The 22458-nt window shown below is 41.9% G+C and overlaps 1 protein-coding gene across 1 annotated transcript in view; it reads right to left on the reverse strand.

The window, feature by feature from the left end:
• The window catches only part of LCT (lactase), a 773291-nt gene that overhangs the window by 430601 nt on the left and 320232 nt on the right, over positions 1 to 22458 (reverse strand). The window lies entirely within an intron of this gene.

Consider the following 22458-nt stretch of genomic DNA (forward strand, 5'->3'; position numbering starts at 1 on the left):
AGTTGCTGGGTTCCTGTGTTTACATGGTGCTCTACAACCTGAGAATAAACTGACTTAGAAGTGAATGTCTCCAATCTCAAGCAGCTCTGCTTGACTTTTTTATCCTAAGTAGGGAATAGCTACTGTAACATAACCACATTAGTTCAAGCCACAATGATTTACCACCAGATCTCCCTCTGATTCCTCTTGTGACTCATTGCAGACCAAGCGCTGAAGTTTCTTTATTGTTGTACAGCTTCTTTATATTTTCACAACAGAGTTTGAAACTTTGATTTCTGCCTGACAAGTCTACCACATAAAAGCATCACTTACTTTTCACATTACTCGTAGTTTCATAAAAAAACAGTCTCTTTAGGAGACAATAAAAAGCAAAAAAACCTTGTAAAATAAAGTCCTTTTGTAACTTGTGAAACGATAAGTGCTTTCGGTAAACCTTCATCAGATCGTGATTAGGCAGGGACTCCCTATTTCACTGATAAAAGTCTGACAACCAATACGAACATAGTAAAGAGACAACTCCCTTTCTTCCATTCATGACAAAAGCACCAATCATGTGATTGATAAGGAGGAACACCTCCAAACTAGTCAATTGTTGGTCTCTTTGTCTTCAATATGGGCTTCAAGGAAATTACCGCATTTAAGCCGGGAGGGCGGTCCGCCTGTAAATTGATAATCCATTTGACTTCACTAAGTTCAGTTCTGTTGAAAACATCTCCTTGCTTCAATCCCACATAAATCCATTCAATAACTTTAAAGACAAAAGAGAGTGTGGGGAAAGATTTTACATGTAAGGCAAGTGCATTATGTAACATGATGGGGACAGATGTTTTCAACAGACCTGAACATAGTAAAGTCAAATGGATTACCAGTTTATGGGTGGACTGCCCTCCTGGTTTAAATGTGGTAATTCCCTTGAAGCCTGTATTGAAGACAAAGAAACCAACGATTGGCTAGTTCGGGGGTGTGCCCCCTTATCAATCACATGATTGGTGTTTTTGTCATGAATGGAGAAAAGGGAATTGTTTCTTTACTATGTTTTTATTGGTTGTCAGACTTTTATCAATGAAAGAGGGAGTCCCTGCCTAATCATGATCGGATGAAGGTTTACCGAAAGCACTTACCATTTCACAAGTTACAAAGGGACTTTATTTTACAAGGTGTTTTTGCTTTTTATTGTCTCCTAAAGAGACTGTTTTTATGAAACTACAATTAAAATATTTTGATTTTATTTTTATGATATATTGAACAGCGTCAACTCCTTCATTAAGTGTAATAGCAACGTTTCAGCCGTGGTGGTGCTGCTTGACATTTATTTATTTATTTAATTTATTTATTTATATTTGTTGACTGGGAGTGTCCGACTCGACGTAGGTCCATTTTCAGCGGAGGCCCAGGGAGAAAAGCTCCACAGTTAAAATAAACAGACAGTAGTTACACTGGATTACATAGCGATTAACAATTTACATAGCAATTACTTACAACATATTTACAGATGAAGAACATAGTACATCAGTAGACAACTAGAATCTTTATCTGTGAAGTACATAACAGACATTAACAAATGTTACAATAAGAAGTTCCTGCTGTATAATAAGTACTAGGCTTGTGAGCATCTGAGCTTGCTATAATCAAGGTAGTTAGTGGAGTGGAAAGAAAGGTAGTGGTTGGATGGGGTGGGTGATATTAGAGTGGGAGTTGCAAGGGCATAACCAGCATGTTTTTAGGTGCGCTTTTAGTAAAGTTATGAAGTGGGGGCATGATCGTACGGAGGTAATTGTGGGTGGAGGGTGGAGGGAGTTCCATAATTTGGCTATGGTGCAAGAGAATAGTGCTTAACCAACAGAGTTATTGGCTTTAGTGATCTGCAAGTGATTTTTGTTGCTGGATCTTAGTGGTCTGGTGGTGCGATAGGGTTGGAGTAGATTCTGGAGGGATGGGACATTTAGTGGATGGTTTACTAGTTTGTAGGCAAGTGAGAGTTGATACCATTGAAGGAGGTGAGGGAGTTCAAGCCAGCCCAGTTCAGCAAGTGAGAGACAGTGGTGACTAAGGTAGGATGCCCCTGTGGCGAATTTGGTGATTTTGTTGTAGCAGGTCTCTAGCCTGTTTAGATCGCATTGCCTTAGGTTGGTATATATTGGAGAGACATAAAGTAGGGTGGAGATAAGGTGGGAATTTGCTATTGAAATCTTTGCTGCTTGGGTGAGAAGTTGCTTATTTCTGTATAACGCTCCTAGTTTTTTGTGGATTGTTTTATGGTCATGGATATGTGAATGTCAAATTTTAGTTTATTGTCTATTTCCACTCCTAGCAATTTGGTGTGTTCAGTTGGGTATATAGTGGTGTTGTCTTGTGCTGTGATGTTAAAATGAGAGTTGTTTTGAGTATGTTTGATGGGTTGGAAGATGAGTAGTTTATTTTTGTTTGGGTTGAGTATTAATTGGGCTTCGGATAACCAAGTTTCAACAGAGGAAAAGGCTTCCTGTGTGACTTTTTGCAGTTTGGGTAGGGACTGGGCTGAGCAGATGATGGTTGAGTCATCTGCGTATCATATCAGTGTGCCATGTTTGGTGGCAGAGGCTAGATTATTGTTGAAAACAGAGAAGAGTAGGGGTCCAAGGATGGATCTTTGGGGAACCCCTATGGAGACAGATAGTTGGGGAGATATGTCATTCTGCCATACAACTGATTGTTGGCAGTCAGACAGGTAACTCTGAAACCAGTTGGTGACTGATTGTGAGAAGGATAGGTTATTGAGGACAGAGATAGGTTGTTTGTGTGGGACCATGTCAAATGCTTTAGATAGGTCTAGGAAAGTAGCAGAGGAGAGATAGCCATTGTTTTTATGCTGAAGGATAGTGTTAGTAAAGGAGAGTAAAGCAGTGGTGGTTCTATGGTTTGGAAGGAAACCATGCTGAGTATTGGAAAGGAGGTTGTTAGTAAGGAGGTAGTCTGAGACCTGAGAGTGTATGCATCTCTCTAGTATTTTGGAGAGTGGAGAGAGAATAGCTATGGGGCGGTAATTTGTTAGTTCTGTGGAGGGTCCGCCTTTGTGGAGGGGAATTATATGTGATACTTTCCACAGTGTGGGAATGTAACTTTCTGACAGAGATCGGTTAATCAAGATGGATACTGGGTAGTCCAGAGCATCAGCTGCGATTTGTAGGTATTCACTTGGGAGGTTGTCTGCTGCTAATTTGGTGGGCTTAAGTTTAGTTAAGAGTTTTTTTTTATGTTGGAGGTAGGTACAGGAGAAAAAGAGAAGACAGTGGGGAGATTACTAGTTGAAGGTGTGGGTTGGAGGGGAGGGGGTTGTGTTGTTTAGCTAATGATAGTATGGTTTGTGTGAAGTGTGTGTTGAATGAGGTAGCAATATTTTCTGAGGAGTGAGAGATGTTAGGAGGAGGGGTACTGACTTTACCTGGGTGGAGGATGGAGTTTATGGAGGACCAAAATTGTCTGGGGCTGTGTTGGGAGGAGTCTAGGGCAGACTGGTAGTATTGGAATTTGTCCTGTTTTATTAGCTTTTTGACTCTATTGCGTAGTTCTAGGAATTTCTGTCTAGTTGAGGGGGTTTTGGTTTTGCGCCAGTGCTCCCAGGCTTTATCCCTGTTTTTCATTTCTGACTTAGTGGTTTTCTGTAGCCATGGGGAGGGTTGTGCTTTGATTCTGGAAAGTCTTATGGGGGCATGGTAATTAAGGATGCTCAGGAAGGCAGTATTAAAAAATTCAACTGCATCATCAAGACTGAGGTACTTTAGAGGATGCCAGTTACATTCTTTGAGGGATGAGATGAATGTGAGTGGGTTAAAGTTTACTTTTTTACGTATTTGACGGTAGATGACAGGTTTAGCTTGGTATAGGTATTTTTTGAGTAGGAATGTTCGGGAGTGATCACTGAGGCTATCTGATAAGCAGCCTGTTATATATAACTGCGGGCTCTTACTGACTAGTATCCAGTCCAGGGTAGTGTGCTTGCTGGAGGTTTTATTTATCCTGGTTGGCGACTGAACTAGTTGGGTGAAGCCATGAAGGTTTACATGATGGGTTGCCAGTCAATATTGAAATCACCTAAAATGATAGTTTCTTGGGGGAGATGGTGGATAGACCAGCTGAGGAGGTTTTCTAGTGGAGGGATGTTTTGGCCAGGTGGGAAGTAGCATCCAATTATGTTGATGGTTTTGTTTTGGTTTATTTTGAGGTTGGTATATATTATTTCTTCATTGCCTATTTGTGGAGCTGATGATTTTAAGATCTGGATGTTTAGATGCTGTTTAAATATTATAGCTACACCGCCTCCTTTCTTGTTTAGCCGGTCTACTCTTAGTATGCCATAACCTGTAGGGAGTATTTGCTCACTGGTAATGTGAAGTTTTAGCCAGGTTTCTGTCAGGATGACTATATCTGGGGAGTACAAGTGTATTGTGGCATGGAGTTCATGGACTTTGTTGGATATACTTCTAATATTTAGGCTTAGTAGAAGGAAGTCACTTGGCTTTCTATTGGCTGTAATATGGGATAAGTTGTGGTTTCTAGTTTGATTATGAGGATTGGGGTTGGAGATGGCAGGGCCAGGGATGGGGTGGATGTCTCCACTTAGGGCTAGTTTTGATATGCATGAGGTTATTAGTTTTCTCAGTTTTTGAATGTGTTTGTTTATAAGGGAAACTTTATGATTGTGCTCTGTGGGTAATAGGTATGGTGGGAGGGTTACTATGTTAAGTTGTAGGGATACTTTATGTTTGAGTAATATAGTTGGTAGAATATGTGGGGGGTGCATAGGGATGGTTCTTGAGTTGGTGGGAGGGGAGCTGAGTGAGGGTGAGACATGAGTGGTGATGTGAGTAGTAGTACAATGGTAGTGGTTGAGTGGGGGAATGATGGAGCTTTGGTAGGATGTAAGATATGCAAGGAGAGTGCATGCAGTGAGCATAGGTAAGGTATGCGTGTACATGTTAGTTGAGGAGGTGTGATAGTAGTGGGAAGATGAAGGAGGTAGTGTTGGGTTAGTGCTGTGGTTGGCTATTGAAAAGATGGGAGGGGTTTGTGAGTGTAATAAAGGTGGGACCACTGGGTGCGGGAGGGAATAGGGGGCATGGTGGGGAGTGAAGCTGGTAGAGACCCTGTTAGTTGCTCTTATGAGGGGGCTGGAAACAATCAGGTGACAGAGTTAACTGATAAATGAACATATGATAGTGACAAGGGTGGTTGTAGTTTTAAAAAATGGTGCCTGCCACAGGTAATATTATTAACTTTAGGATTGTCTTAAGGTAATAAACAGGGAAGGCTTGTCTGGCTTAACAATAGTTCTATCTGATGCAGTATTCCTTTTAGTAATTATTTCTAGGGGCTTTGTGAAAATCTGGGGCATTCGTAGTTTTAAGACAATCTATTACTGCTGCTACTACTGTGTTGCTGTTTTTGTTAGCTCCCCTCAAATGGCTTGTTCCCCATCCTGTCACTCTGGACGTTTGAACCTTATATGCCCAATCTGTCAATACTGGAAACATTTCAGTCTGAGACATTGTCATGCCTTGAGGCAATGTTTTCCATGTGCTTGTGCTATCTGTTATGAAGGTTTAGACTTCCCCCACAGGCTTCGTTATACTCACATGTGTTGGTTGGTACACATTCTTATGTAGTTATGCACTGCTAGCTATATAGAGGTCACTCTTTCACCAATTTATTCAGCAGTGTTACATTCCTAGGCTGCTAACCAGATTCTCATGTCCTCAAGCCATGAACCAAGTGCTTGCTTCCTTATCATAAGGTGCCTAAGGTCTCCTAACCTTTCAAAAAGCAGTGATGCGGCATCTGTTTACCTGCCCATAAATGTGTTTATTTCTGCAATATAGTCACTCGCACTGTCATTTGTTCATTTTCTCTTCTCAAAATATTTTCTATAAGCTTCAGGCATTAGTTTAAAACATTCAAATTAACAGTGTTTCACTTTATCATAATTCAGAAAATCCACATTTGACATTTCAGGCACAACATGTATTGTCTTACTTACAAGCAGAGGTAAAAAACACATCCATTGCCCTTGGTTAGTGTGGTGTATATTACATACGCTTTCAAATATCTGATTAAGCTATCAAAATCTCTCCCTTTTTCAACTGAAGAAACAAGCTGATACTGACCATGGCATCTACTGTTTTGCTTTCCCCAATTATTTAACTAATTCTGATGAAAATCAAAACCCTCCATCACATGATAGTGCTGATTCTCTCTTTATTTCACTTCTGCCTCTTTCTCTTCTTTTTTTTTTCTCTTCTTTTGTTTTTTCCCCCCTTATTGTTCTCATTTCCTTTAAACCTCGCCTGGGGTTCAGCAAGCAGCCGTGCAGGAATAAGTTGCATGGCAGGGACCGTTCCTCTTCAGCACAGCAGCACGCCATGCATATTTATGAAGGCGCACTGCCATGCTCTAAAACGGACACAGTTCCATGTACGAGCGCAGGGGGTGTGTCTGAGAGCAGAGCTCTCAAAATATACATGCCCATTGCACTCCAGAATTGCCTTTCAGAAATTTTAAATGAGCGAGAATGCTTGTAACACCCCCCCCCCAACCCATAAGGATAACAAATCTGGTCAAAGCCATAAGGGACAATCGTCCCTACCAAGCCAAAAGTTGTTAGCATAACACAGGTAGGATAAGCACATAGCACACACCTCCCAACCCATCAGAGTAAGGAATGTGGACAAAGCCAAAAGGGACAATTGTCCCACAAAGCAGAAAGTTGATAGAATAACAGGTTCAGCATTAGCAGGGATATTCTGATTTTTTTTTTATAAATGCAATAAAGTTTAAGCGTAGCTACATGAGTGTGCCCATTGTTTAGCTATGCTTAGTCCAGCTTAAACAACACAAGAAGTTAAATAACAAGGGACATCCAACATAAGTAGTAGTGTAATGGTTAGAGCATATGCTGTGCAAGCAGCCATTCCAGGTTTGATTCCCCAGTGTAACCAGTTTGCATTTTACATGTGAAAGCATTATATAAACATCTTTTTTATTATTAGCTACTAAATAACATATATTTGTTAATCAGAGTATTCGGCCAGATGTGAAGTGTTAGTTTAATAAAGCTGTAAAACCCCCATATAAACACAAGTGCTCCATACAGTATAGTCACATGTGAATAAATGTAATAAAAGCACATTGGGGGATGTCAGGGACAGTAAACAAATTTATAATATGTAATGAATGATGAATCAATGCCATACAGCAGATAGTCTATAAAATGAAAAATAAGCAATGCTAAGCATTGCACAGCTCTGCTTACCAGGTATAAGCATTGTGTAAATATGACTGCTAAGCAATGAGGAGCCCATCGGTAAGCAGTGGATTTACCCATCGGTAAGCAGTGCTGAACCTGTCCCTTTAAGCACTGCCAACCTTAGCTAAGCAGGTTTCCCCATAGCTTAGCTTAGCTCAGCATATTCAAAACCATCCAATCATGGCAAAGGGTGGGAAATTGGCCGTATTTAAACCCCACAGATAGGAATACAGCTCAGAACTGGTTGCAGCTTCCCATTGTAGGCAGTATGACAGGAGTTGGTGAGAGCATGCGCTTCTGTGCGGAATACAGGAGTCCAAGGTCATGGTAAGACTCCTGGTAAATAACCATGATGAGAAACTGCTGCAGGGCCAGTACCAAGGCTCCCTATATAAAGCGGAAGCCTGGGACTTTCTCGCCTGTGATCTCACCAGTGCCACTGCTATCTCTCGGACTGGTGAGCAGGTCTGGCACCACTATGCTGACTTGAAGCGGAGAAAGAGGGAGCTCTTGGATGAGTGGGTCCAAGAAGCAAGGCAGAGGGGTGATGTCCCAGCAGTGTGTAAGTACTCATACTAGTAATTGTTTACTAATGTCCAGCCTGTGTATATGATGGATAGGTATGCCTAAATATTTCTTTATTTCCCTTACAGCTGCAGCTGAGTGGGCTGTGAATCAGGAAGCCCATTCTAGGCTGCATCGCAAGGCTGGTGAGTAACAATCCTACTTGTAGTAGTCATACCAAATAAATATAAAGTAGAAGACAGTCACCTGGTAGTATACAAACTGTGTATGGGTTGTACTGAATAAACCAGACAATACGACAGTAATAGTCCCATATAGGTCATATTTAAATAAAACTGTAACTACCTGGCAATAAAGCTCTAAATCCTGGATTGGCTGTGTTTACTCTGGTATTGTATGGCATTTATTGTTGCATTCTCTGAATAGTAATGTTGTGTTAACCACTGTTACCCACACTGTGCTACATAAAAAAATATCTCGGAATGTCTGTATAAGACTGTTGTAAGTACAAGATCAGATTGTACAACCAAGAAAGACTGAGACAGAAAACACTGAAGCAACAGATAGCAATATCCAAATAGCATACTCTGCTGAAACTTAATATTGTATTTTTAGCAGACACAGCCATGGTTCGAATCCTGGGAGTGGTAGTAAGCTCTATGCATAATCATACCTCTCAACTGTACACATTTTTCAGAATGTTGAGATAATTGGCTCATATTTTCTGCCTATTCCTCTGTCCCCCTGGCAAATCAGTGGGATGAACTCAGAATTGTAGTCACTAAATAATAACATACATTTGATTTTCAGACCTCAAAATCTTCAGAAAATATATATTAAAACAAATCCTGTCACTCTAGCAACTCTCCAAGTTTATGAGACCAACATTCATAATATGTCCCTATTTGTACCCCCTTGTTGTCAAGCTTTGTCCAGAGTGTGTGCATTAAGAGATTGAGAGGTATGTGCATAATATTAACTTGGAATCTGGAAATATGTGTAGAAACAGTCAGGTAGTGTTAACAAACATTCCCTCCACAGGTCTGTCAGATAAGAAAACTGTGCCTGCCAATAAAGATTTAAATCCTGGACTGGTAGTGTTTACTCTGGTACAGTATGGCCTGACATGTAGCATTCAGTAACATCTGATATCAGAATAGTACTGTTGTGTCAACCACTGTTTCTCACACTGTGCTACATAAAAATAAATCTAGGAATGTCTGTATAAGACTGTTGTAATTATAAGGTCAGATTGTACAACCAAGAGAGACTTAGACAGAAAACACTGAAGGAATAGACAGCAATATCCAAATAACACACTCTACTGAAACTTAAATTGTTGTATTTTTAGCAGACACAGCCATGGTTTGAATCCTGGGAGTGGTAGTAAGCTGTATGCATAATCATACCTCTCAACTGTACAGATTTTTTCAGAATGGCCAGATAATTGGCTCATATTTTCTGTCTGTTCCTCTGTCCCACTGGCAATTCAGTGGGATGATTACAGAATTGTACTCCCTAAATAATGACATACATTTGATTTTCAGACCTCAAAACCTTCAGAAAATGTATATTAAAAAAATCCTGTCACTCGAGCAACTCTCCAACTTTATTTGAGGAATATTCAAAATATGTCGTTATTTGTACCCTCATGTCATCAAGCTTTGTCCAGAGTGTGTGCATCAAGAGATTGAGAGGTATGTGCATAATATTAACTCGGAATCTGGGAATATGTGTAGAAACAGTCAGGTAGTGTTAACAAACATTCCCTCCACAGGTCTACGAGGTAAAAGATGTAGAATTTAGCTATAAGACAGTTGAAGTATACACTGTGTACAAACATGCCACTGCCCAAACCAAAAGGGTTCGTGGTCTGCACTCTTGTGGGAGGAGAGGCTGGACTCTGCCCTTCTAGCTGGGAATTTCTGGTTAAAGGCTTATAGTGCCTGCATATTTAAACTGCTTCTTACTGAAATTGGTGCACCTTGTTTGCTGTAGCATAGACTAGATCCAGGCCTGCTGAATCTAGCTTTGTTTGTATAACTTGAGCACTAATCCAGGCATTCTTTAAAGTATTCAATTGCATTTATTACTGCTTGGTAGTAACTTGATTAAAGTGTAGCTATCATTCTACGTCTTTTGGATTAAGCACTTGGGCTTCAGACCAGTTGTTTTACATTAGGAAGGTTTGTGACCTGCACTGTGGTGGCAGGACAGGTAGCTTACATCCTTCTAAGTTAGGAACTGCTGATTGAGGGCTCAGTGTCTGTTATTCTAAAAGTGTATTAATTCTGGTTTAAGCACTTGGGCTTCAGGCCAGTTGTTTTACATTGAGAAGGTTTGTGGTCTGCACTGTAGTGGCAGAACAGGTAGCTTACATCCTTCTAAGTTGGGACCTGCTGACTGAGGGCTCAGTGTCTGTTATTCTAAAAGTGTATTAATTCTGGTTTAAGCACTTGGGCTTCAGGCCAGTTATTTTACATTAAAAGGGTTCGTGGTCTGCACTCTTGTGGGAGGAGAGGCTGGACTCTGCCCTTCTGAGCTGGGAATTTCTGGTTAAAGGCTTATAGTGCCTGCATATTTGAACTGCTTCTTACTGAAGTTGGTACACTTTGTTTGCTGTAGCATAGACTAGATCCAGGTCTGCTGAATCTAGCTTTGTTTGTATAACTTGAGCACTAATCCAGGCATTCTTTAAAGTATTCTATTTTATTTATTACTGCTTGGTAGTAACTTGATTAAAGTGTAGCTATCATTCTACGTCTTTTGGATTAAGCACTTGGGCCTCAGACCATTTGCTTTACATTAGGAAGGTTTGTGGCCTGCACTGTGGTGGCAGGACAGGTAGCTTTCATCCTTCTAAGTTGAGAACTGCTGATTGAGGGCTCAGTGTCTGTTATTCTAAAAGTGTATTAGTTCTGGTTTAAGCACTTGGGCTTCAGGCCAGTTATTTTACATTAAGAAGGTTCATGGTCTGCACTCTTGTGGGAGGGGAGGCTGGACTCTGCCCTTCTGAGCTGGGAATTTCTGGTTAAAGGCTTATAGTGCCTGCATATTTGAACTGTTTCTTACTGAAATTGGTACACCTTGTTTGTTGTAGCATAGACTAGATCCAGGCCTGCTGAATCTAGCTTTGTTTGTATGCTTGTTGTTTGTTTGCTTATTTCCCTGAAACGCTAATTCCACCTAAAATGTGGCTTTTCAGCGCTTCTGTGGATCCCTAGTGATATCTGCATTGCTTACTGTACTTATTTCCTTGTTTCACTTGAAAGAAAGTTACTGTTTGTCATTTTTGCATTTAAGTTACCTGTAACACATTGCATTTAAGTTACCTGGCACTTGCTCACTAAAGCAATTATATAAGTCAGCACTAAAATATTAAAAGCACTACACCCTCACAAACTCCCCTTGAGTACCTCGTTCCCCATTGGCCCTTTTTTCAATTATAAAGGAATTCCCAATACTATTCTAGCATGTCCAAAGGTCAGTTGTCAGTCTCCTCTCCGGTCCAGCTGGTAAATCTGGGAATCTTGAGGCAATGTTACAACTGCCTCATGTACACAGACAACCCTCTCCTCCTCCCAACAAATTCCAACACATGTGAGAGATGCAACCATATAGCCATACTGGAGGCTAAGCTCTCTCAACTCAGTACTGGCGAAACCAGTCAGGAGGAGAAGGAAACCACACTCACTACAATTCTAGTCTCACATAGACCTACCACAACAGCAAACCAAACACATAAACACACAAAAACATGCTTGGAGGTTCTAAATAAAAATCTGCCTAAACAGCAGAGACCTCCAAAGCAGACACCCAAGCAACCGCTACCCCAAAACAAAACACGTGCAACACATAGCTCACAAAGCCAGCATGCCGAACAGTCACAGCCATTAAAGCTAAACAAGACACCTGATACACTTGTAATAGGTGACTCTATCTTCAGGCACACTGACGTCCCGCTCATCAGGCTGAACAAGGAGAAGGTCACGGTGAGCTGCCTGCCGGGCGCTAGAATCTGCCACATAACACAAGCACTCAGGTCACTCCAAGGCAAGTACAAATATGATTCAGTCATTGTCCATGCTGGTGTGAATGACCTGAGATGTACCTCCCTGGACTACATGAAAAGAGACATAGAGGAGCTCTCTGAGCATGTAGCCCAGGCCGGTGTGACCCTGACCTTGAGTAGCATCTTACCCTCACCAAGAATTATGCCACAATATGAAGACAAGATGATCAATTTCAACAATTGGCTTAAGTATTGGTGTCATTCAAAGGGGATCCAATGCCTGTCAGCCTGTGATGACATGCTCGACAAGCCACGATGCTTCGCTAGGGACGGCTTGCACCTGTCACCCTTGGGCTTTCGGATATTGGCAAAGGCTCTTGCTACCCCCATAGTGCCTTTTTAGGCAAGGCTCAAAAGACAAACCCACCTCCATAGGTATCACAAGGGATAAGAAACTAAGAGTAATGCTACTCAACGCCAGAAGTCTAAACCTCAAGATGCACGCACTTGAAACTCTCCTTAGCATGGAGAACATTGATATCTGTGCAGTAACAGAAACCTGGTTCAAAGCTCCCGAGAGCACCACAGCACTACCAGGTTATACCTCATACCATGCTTTTCGGCCCCAAAACTTGGACCAAACCACAAAAGGAGGGGGAGCATCAATATTCGTCAAAGATACCCACACCTCCAGGTTGGTGGCACAGCACGAAGCATCAGAGACATTCCATGCACAACTAACAGTGGGTAAAACTGCCTTCCAGTTTATAGCCTGCTACAGATCACCCTCCCAAACCCAGGAACCCCACTCAGCCTTCCAGAGAACACTGGAAAATATGAAGGTCTCTCCAAACACCATTATATTGGGTGACTTCAACTACCCAAACATAGACTGGGAGCATTACTCTAGCTCCAACACCCTAGCCCAAAGGTTCCTAGAATTTATAAACTCAAATGCTATGGAACAACTTGTTACCACTCCCACAAGAGGGGAAAACATACTGGACCTGATCATCACCAACATGGGGATTCTATGCTCCAGACCAGAAGTGTATCCCTCACCGGTAAGATCAGACCATAAACTAATCTCACTGGATATTCACATCCCGACTCCACCCCCTGTCCTGAAAACCACAGTGAAAAACTTCTCTAAAGCAAATTTCACACTCCTCAAAACCGAGGTGGAATCCTTCAAAGCCCCCGGGCCTGTGGAAAATACGACCCAGACCACAGAATCCTTTATAAACACATTCTATGAACACCTTCAGGAATGCATGGATCATGCAATCCCAAATAAAACCAAGACCCAGTCCTCCGAAGGCAGACGTCCTGTCTGGTGGACTCCAGCCATAAACAAACTATACAATAGAAGGAGGAAGCTACTACATGATAGAGTAAAATCACAAAAAGGTAAGGCATCTCTAATCAGTATTAGCAAAAAACTATGGGCACTCATAAAATCGTCTAAGGCCAGCTTCGAGAGAAAAATTGCACAGGATACTAAGGATAATCACAAGGCTTACTTTAGTTATGTTAGGAACCTGGGTGGGAATTCCCAGATATGCTCAGAATTAGTTCAAAATGACAAGAAATACACCGAACCCACAGACATTGCCAACATCCTAGCTGACAGATTCAGCGCAAACTTCTCCCCTCCCACCAAAAGGGCAAATATCTATCCCAGCAGAGTGCTGCCCCCCTGACATCTCAGATGCTCAGGTAAGAGCTGCCCTCAACAAAGCAAAAACACAGCATCAATGGGACCAGACGGTGTCCCGGGCTGCATCCTACATGAACTCCAAGAAGAGCTAAACCCAAACATAAAGCTACTGTTCAATCTCAGCCTTACTACAGGATATGTACCTAAAGAGTGGTGTACAGCAACAGTGGTCCCTCTCCACAAAGGTGGCCTCAACGGATCCTGGAAACTATTGCCCCTTTCGCCTGACTAGCTTGGTCTGCAAAGCTATGGAAAGGATCATCATGGACCTCGTAAATAAAGATATTGGGGACCTACAGACACTGGATCCTACCCAGTTCGGCTTTGCTAAGGGCAGATCCTGCCTCTTAAACATGGCTGATTTCTTTGAAACAGTCACCAAGGCCATTGACGAGGGGAAGGTGGTCCACACAGCCTACCTGGACCTTGCAAAAGCCTTCGATACAATACCCCACTCGGGCATTATAGATAAGCTCACCAGCTTAAATATAAACCCCTATGTCACTAGATGGGTTGCAAACTGGCTCAAGGACAGAACCCACATGGTTAGAATTGCTGGAGCCATGACAGACTCCAAACCAGTTACAAGTGGCATCCCACAAGGCTCAGTCCTGGGGCCTCTTTTGTTCGGTATATATTTCTCGGAGGTACAGGCCAACACGGAAGGACTGTGGCTGACCAAGTTCACAGATGACTGCAAACTGGGCGCCATAATCGACTCTCCAGCCGACACAAGCATCCTGCAAAAAGGCCTCATAGAAACAGACAACTGGTGCCAGAGCCATGGCCTCAAGCTAAACGCCAAAAAGTGTATAGTCATCCCCTTTGGCAAAAACAAAGTGCCCACAAATGACCACATAGGCGGTAATCCATTAAGTACAGAAGAAGTAATTAGGGACCTAGGGACTCAAGTTGATAGCAATCTCTCATTTGACAACCACGTGGCCAAAGTGGTTAGAAAAACATTTTATATAGCCCACCTAATCATGAAGGGATTCCCATCTAGATCAGGGGAGGTCATCATGCCTCTTTACTCATCCCTCATCAGGCCCATAATTGAGTACAATGGCCCTTTTGGGATGTACCTTACCAGACACCTGCAGCAACTGGAAAGACCACAAATGTACCTCACCAAGAGGATCAAAGGGCTCAAACAGATGCCATGTGCTGCCCGGTTAAAGAAACTCCAGTTCTACTCAGTGGCATACCGCCTGCTCAGAGGCGATCTGTGCCTGATGTATAAAGCCATGTCCAACCCAGAATTAATGGACATGCTGCACCTCAGAAAATCCAAATCCCATCGAGCTACGTGCTTGAGAGACTTGAACCTCAGCACTGAAATAAATAGGACATGCTGGAGGGAGAGATTCATAACCCAGAGGCTCCCTTCCCTCTGGAATAAAATCCCAGTCCAGGTTAGGCAGAGTCCCTCATTGACTCTCTTCAAGAGGAATCTTGATGAGTGGATGGGAGATCATAGGTTTACCCCAGGTATCACTTCTGTGTCTCTGTTAGACAGAGGCACAGTATACTAACCTCGAAAAAGGGCATAGCAAAATTAATTTAAAATGGGTGGCGAAAGCCAAACACACTCTGGCTAGGCTTATAAATGCCCAAGGGCAGACAGCCTAGTATGAACCTATGAACCAATGAACCTATAATAATACCTGTACCTTAATGATTAGAGCAATGATAATTAAAGTTGTGAGTGCTACATGGATATATAAGTTACTTAACATCTCTCTCTCTCTCTCTCTCTCTCTCTCTCACCCACCATATCTGCAAGAATAATCTAAATACACAAATCAATGGGTATGTTTACACCAAACCTACTGTTGGGGCATATGTCCTATCATGTTCCATGTTGAAATACTATCATTGGTGGCCTGTTGCTATCAATGTAACCTGCATGCCATTGTAATGGCCACTGTGATTCCTTATCTGCATGTGTTCTATTTGCTATGCAACTGTTCCAAATCTGGTGTTTTGGGTTAATGGGAATATCTATGCATACTGTTATAACTAATACTGGATTGTGTTGACAATTACTAACCCACATATGTTTTAAAACTGCAACACCATAGCACTTTTGGGAAGGCCGGTCCTAACTGACCCACCTCTCGCACCTCATCTGGCCATGGCACCAGGCCCCAGCACATCTGGAATCCAACACGGGACCTCCTCGTCTGCTGGTCCTGCACCACCTTTGGGTGGAACTGCCTCAGGGAATGGGGCTTGCCCCCCTGGGGGCAGGCACAGACAGGATCCTGTCACCCAAAGTCAGATCCGGGGATTGGTGCTTAGCGAGCTCGGAAGGGAGTTTGGAGATCTGCTATGCCAGCTTGAGGGCCATGTGTCTCATTTAGAGGGTCAGTCTGCCCCTCCTGCTCAGCCCCCAGCACAGCCACCTTTGGGGCCGTGAAGGTGCAGTGGTGACTGCCCATGGGTGGGGATCTCAGTCCCATTTTTTTACATTTGGGGGCTCATGGGCTTCCGATTTCCAAACACCCCTCCCCGTCCAAGGTGTTTACTCCCCACATGTGTTATATACCACCCCTGTATGCTGTCTTGTCTGTCTTCCTACCCAACATACTGCCCCAAATATTTCTGGTATTCCTGGTAACTCCAGGAAGAATGTTATTCAGTGTGAATAAACCATTTACTATAAGATTGGTGGCATTTTTTGCTGTTTTTGTAGTCTGGTGTGTTTCAACACTTGCTTGGTGTTTTTTTTATACCTCCCCAAATATACCTACTATCCTTCCCCAACATCCCACACTCACCTTAAAAAATAGGGCAATCTGTTCCCAAAAAAAATTTTCACTCCATACATAGCTGTCCATTTTGCACACACATCCACTGGACACATGTAATCTGGTCTAATTGGTTTCACAACATATTATTATTGTCCTCACCCATCTTTCAGGGGTTTGTGTATCCAAATATACCTCCAAATTCAGTATATATGCACAGCTGTTGCTGTAGATGAAATGAACAGCTATGGCCCTTCCCTACATTCATCCTGCACATCCCTAGCTACTTTCACTATTGTTTTTCCCCTCTGCATGCCCCCTTTTTCACCACTTTCCTATCACCCCTTTTTTCTTTTCTTTTAAAGAAATTAGCACGAGGGTAAGTGGGACAAAGCACATTTAAGCAGTAGTAAATGGGTTTAAGCCTGTTTGTGCAGCGGCAAGCAATGGCTACAAAGATTAAGCAATGTTAGGCTAACTGTCTGTAAGCTTATTATTTAACCCGAAGTTAGCATTGCTTACCACCGTGCAAATCCATGCAAACCCACTTACAACTGCTTAAAAGTGCATTAATCACTCTGTATCCAACAGCCTCTGTTCTGTTCAACAAGAAAATAATCAGACCTTGCAAGACACAAACCCAGGCCCCTACACACCACAGCGATTTACCACTAAGCCATTTCTGCTTTACATAAGTGCGATGTTTTCTGAAACATATCATGCAGCACAGTCATTCAACAGTAGGGAAAATGTATTTATATATGTGGATGCATGTATGTGTCTATATATATATATATATATATATATATATATATATATATATATATATATATATATATATATATATATAGATATATAGATATATATTATATATATATATATAATATGTATCTATGTAGACATACATGTCTCTCTCTCTCTCTCTCTCTCTATATATATATATATATATATATATATATATATATATGTAGACATATGTATATATATATATATATATATATATGTATAATATATAAATGTGTATATGTCGCACATTGGATCCACACTCTGAACCTCTCATTGCAAAACATCTGACCAAAGGCACTGTTAATGGGGGGGGTGAAGGGGCCCAAAATAGGGATCTCTTTGTAATTATTGCCATTATCCCTTCCTCCACAGATGAATGATTTGCCTTGCAACACAATAACCAGCACTTGCAAGTCTTGAACTCAGGACCCTGCACAACATAGCCACAACAGGTAAACAGTAAGCCATGTCAGCTGTAAGATGTCAGGATGATTTCTGTAACATATCATGCAGAACAGTCAGTCTACCATAGGGAATGTACAATGTGGAAGCATTAAACATTCCAATGATACAAACACACACGCGCACACACACACACACACACACACATACATATATATATATATATATATATATATATATATATATATGTATATACACATATAAATATATAAATGCTTATAGATATATATATAAGAGAGTGTATATAGAGGATACACAGCATTTCAAACAGCCATTATTCCTACAGTTGCCACCTTTTCAAATGGCCAGTGTCTGATTCTTTCCTACAAATGAGAATTATTGCATGAAACATATACCCACACACAATGCAAAGGACAGGACACCACACACAAATTTGCATACATAGAAATGTTTATTTGTGTACTATTTCAGTTGTTTGTGCCATTTCTTATAGCAGTTACGCGTTTGAAATGCATACTACCTGATTAATGCAACTCTCAAAAAAAATATGATACAGCAATCTGAAAAACATAACATACGTTACTGTTTAGGTTAAAGCCTTCAAGTAGTGCAACAGTAAAAAACACACTTGCCGTGAAGATAAGACTCAATCAACACTTAATTACAGATGTAGTTCAGCAGCCTCCAATTACACTTTGTAATCAACCCCTATGGGGAAAAGTATTAGTTGTCACAATGTAAATGTATCCATTACATAATGCTTAACTTAAAACATCACTATCCTACTGCCAAACGGAACTGTGTGTAAGGCAATAAGCTCTAGCCCACCATTGTTCCCATGGTGAAACGTATAAAAATGTACAGCCATATACCTTAATGTTTCTTATTACTGATATCCCTCACATGTAACAGCCTAGGTTAAAAACATTTAATACCCCTCCCCCATAAAATATCTTACAAGTGCATATAACAGTGTTCTCCATACACTGACCTCCGGACTGTACAGGGTCACACATGTTTTGTCCAGCTGTAGCCCTCATATATATGGACCCTACCCCACAATTTGTGTGGGAGTCCACAACATCACTGGAATGATAGCAGGAATGTTAGCAGTAAATAATGATAGGCCATTACCTAACAACCTCTTACTGCATGACATCTAGACAAAGCCTGGTATATAGGTCGAGGACAGAGGCTGAAACACAGGGCCATATTTGAAGTATTGCTGTTTATACTGTGAAAGGTGCTGGTGTTACATGATTGTTTGCAACATACCCTTACTCAGGAATATGAAGTCAGAAACACAAATGGATGTTACCACGTACTGACAGCAATCAACGGAAAGAGTGGCACTGATATGCCAGGGACAAGACCTTTGTGAAGAACAGACAAAACATAACATCCAATCATCTGGCCATCATGTGGATAGGCCCACAGTTGAGAGCTATGCAGACAGACTGTATTCCATGCAAAACTAGCATGTACACACAAACCCTGTCAAATGATCAGTATTCAGTGCATATAACAGCAATACTCACACACTATCTCTAGGTCTGGAACCTTATACAAACGTGTAGTTGGCCTTTGTCTGCAAGTCCTGTTGTAAGAGGTATTGCCACCAGCTGTCTGTAACGCTGCTGCCCACACACAGGAAGGATGTCTTCCATACAGGAAAGATAAAGGGACAACACCCACATGATGTAGTCATTTATAGTAGTGAGTTACTATGACATTGGCTATTGGAAGTACTACACAGCTGGCTGCATGCAATTAGCAAGTGGGAAACACCAATTGGTGCAGAGGCCATCAGCTAATCATGAGCATCACCTACAAAAGCCATGCTGCAACCTATTCAAACCAGCTTGATCATTGTAGTGGAGTGATAGAGAGAGAAAGAAATAAAAACAAAAAACAAAAAAACCCAAAAAAACAAAAATAATACTAAAAAATACTAGTTAAAAAAACAAAAAAACAAACAAGGAAGACATCCAACTGGTACACAGAAGAGAGCCCAATAATAAAACAGGTATGTGAAACATGTCAGCATATAATTGAATGTAGTACGGCTCTGTAATAATGAGATAGATGATGTTGAAAGATTTATATGTGCCATCAAGACTTGCTCTAATGATGTCCTGCTGAACAACTGCTATGGACATAGCATCTAGCCCTGTGAGCAGTGAGCCATACCTGTCAACTGTGCAGATCTGCACAGAATGTAAAGATTTAAGCCATCATAGTGTCTGTTCTGTTCCTCCAAACATCTATATTGGTCACGGCAAATAGATGAAGGTGGAAGTAATGAAGTCATAATAAATACATGAGTTCCAGACCCCACCACCTTCAGAACAGTCATGGTAATGTGAAATGTGTCATGCACAAACTGCATAGGTTTGTAATAGGCATATCCATTATCTGTCCCTATATATCCCCCCTAATGTTAGACTGTGTCCACATGTGACACTCTGTTTCGTAGTAAGGCAGAACAGTGCAGTTGTGGAGGAAGGAGGTTCAGAGTGTGGATCCAATGTCTGAATGCTCTCTCTCTCTCTCTCTCTCTCTCTATATATATATATATATATATATATATCTACATATATACAGACACACACACACACACACACACACACACACACATATATATATATATATATATATATATATATATATATATATATATATATATATATACATTTTCCCTACTGTTCTACTGTTGAATGACTGTGCTGCATGATATGTTTGAGAAAACATCACACATATCTGCAAATCAGATTGCTTAGGGGTAAATTGCTGTGGCTATAGTGTGCAGGGTCTTGGGTTAGACACTTGCAAGAGCTGATAATTTTTTTTGCTGGCCAGAACAAGGGCTGTTGGATACAGAGTGATTAAGGCACTTTTAAGCAGTTGTAAGTGGGTGCAAAATCAACAGTTATGTATGGTGTGAAATTCTTTTTGGGAACAGACTGCCCTTTTTTTGTTAAGGTGAGAGTGGGCTGTTGGGGAAGAATAGTAGGTATATTTGGGGAGGTAGGCTGGGTTGGAAGACAGACAAGACAGCATACAGGGGTGGTATATGACACATGTGATGGGTAAACACCTTGGACGGGGAGGGGTGTTTGGAAATTGGAAGCACATGAGCCCCCAAATGGAAACAGTGGGACTGAGGTCTCCAACCATGGGCAGTCACCACTGCACCTTCACGGCACTGAAGGTGGCTGTGCTGGGGGCTGAGCACGAGGGGCAGGTGGACCCTCTAATTGTGCCACGAGGCCCTCAAGCTGCTGTAGCAGATCTCCCAATTCTCTGCGGAGCTCCCTATGCACCAGACCCTGGACCTGACTTCAGGTGACAGCATCCTGTCTGTACCCATTCCTGAGGGGGATGAGCCCCATCCCTGAGGTGGTTCCACCTGTAGGTAGTACAAGACCAGTGGATGAGGAGGTCCCGGGGTGGGACCCAGATGTGCTGTGGCCCGGTGCCACAGCCAGATGAGGTGGGAAAGGTGGGTCCGCTGGGAACAGCCTTCTCAAACATGCTATTTTGTTGCAGTTGTAGAACATATGTGGGTTAGTAATAGTCAACACAATCCAGGATTAGTTATAACAGCATGCATATATATTCCCATTAACCCAAAACACCAGATGTGGAACAGTTGCATAGCGAACAGAACACATGCATATATGAAACCACAGTGGCCATTGCAATGGCATGCAGGTTACATTGATAGCAGCAGGCCACCAGTGAGAGTGTTTCAACATGGAACATGAATAAAAACACATTTCAATATTTGTTGAACAACAGGATATATGTCCCAACAGTAGGTTTGGCGTAAACATACCCATTGATTTGTGTGTTCAGATTATTGTTGCAGATATGGTGGTGGGGGGAGAGATGTCAATTAACAACTATTATATCCTTGCAGTATGAGGTCGTCTGACCTTTTTTCCTGTTTATGTCTTCCAGGTACCATGTCCCGTGAGTGCCTCCCTCCATATACTCCCCAGGAGAATGATATCATAAACTTCATTGTACAACATCAGAGAACTCTCTTTAGATTTAAGGCCCATGATCTTCAGGAGATGACCACCCTGTAGAATGAGCTCATTCACAGGGTAAACAATGTTGGCCTGCATAACCGCAGTTATGAGTTGGTGCAACATCGTTGCACTGATCTCATCTGCCACATCCGTCAGCATGTTGCTGCAGTTAGGGGGGACCAGGTACCCACAGGTGGGGGGGGGTCATGCCATCCAGCACCCACTGACACATGCTGAGGAGCTCCTCGCCAGCCTTGGGGCACCTGCCCTGTCAGCCAAGCCAGAAACCTGACAATAGCATTGTGGAGGTGGGTGTTTCACAACTTTGAATGTTCTAATAACGACCCCTATTCAGCGAAAGCTGAGAACATCGAACATGCAGAACAGCAAACTTTTTCCTAGGGAACAAATTTGCTGTTCCGAAAATCATATACACAACACAAGCACACCAAACAAACAGCAATCAACACACCTACACCTAAAATCTTACATCTAACCCTACACTAAACTGTACAAACACCACTAACTATCCACTTACATTAATCCAAAACCTAACCCTAAGGTCCGTCACTATCACACTCACCTCACCCGCGCCCTAACCCTAACTCACCTAACCCACCCTAACTCTCATGTCCACACAATTGCACACATACCTAACCCGCACCCAATTGCACAGTTACCTGAACCCGACCTGTAATTTTCTACCACAATGCTGAAAATAACAAAGTGACAGAAATGAACAACCAAATTCTTTCCCTAGGAAAAAATTTGGCTTTCTGTCTATTTTCAGTGTTCGCTGAATAGGGGTCGATATTAGAACATTCGAAGTTGTGAAACTTCAATGTTCTAATATAGACCCCAACAATAACCCCAATGAGGGTGGCTGTGTGCACAACATCCACAGCCAGCTATATATACCAACT

Source organism: Protopterus annectens, chromosome 6.part0 (assembly GCF_019279795.1).
Source record: "Protopterus annectens isolate FY-2018-M chromosome 6.part0, PAN1.0, whole genome shotgun sequence".
Lineage (NCBI taxonomy): Eukaryota > Metazoa > Chordata > Ceratodontiformes > Protopteridae > Protopterus > Protopterus annectens.